The following is a 344-nucleotide window of genomic DNA, read 5'->3' as shown; positions in this document are numbered from 1 at the left end:
CTTCCGCCAGCCGCTCCGGTGCTCCCGGCGGCGAGCAGAGCGCGGCAGGGCAGCCGAGCGGAGCCGGGCCCCGCCGCGCCGCGCCGGCCGCCCATGTGCCGCGCGCCGCCGTCCTGACCTCACGCACAAAAGGCGGGCCGGGAGGCGACGGGCCGCGCCTGGCAGCGCCTCCCATGCACCGTGCGCAGCCCCCCGCGGCGGCTCGGCCCCGGGCCATGAGGGCGGCGTAGCTCCGACACCGCCGCGCTCGGCCCGGCCCGGCCCGGCCCGGCGCGGCCGGAGCGGCTCCACAGCGGCCCCGAATCCCGACCCCCCCGCCCCCCGACCCCCGCCCCCCCAGCCGC

This window comes from Pyrgilauda ruficollis, unplaced genomic scaffold (genome assembly GCF_017590135.1).
Source record: "Pyrgilauda ruficollis isolate IOZ18807 unplaced genomic scaffold, ASM1759013v1 scaffold13, whole genome shotgun sequence".
Classification (NCBI taxonomy): domain Eukaryota; kingdom Metazoa; phylum Chordata; class Aves; order Passeriformes; family Passeridae; genus Pyrgilauda; species Pyrgilauda ruficollis.
Note: the sequence above shows the minus strand (reverse complement) of the source record.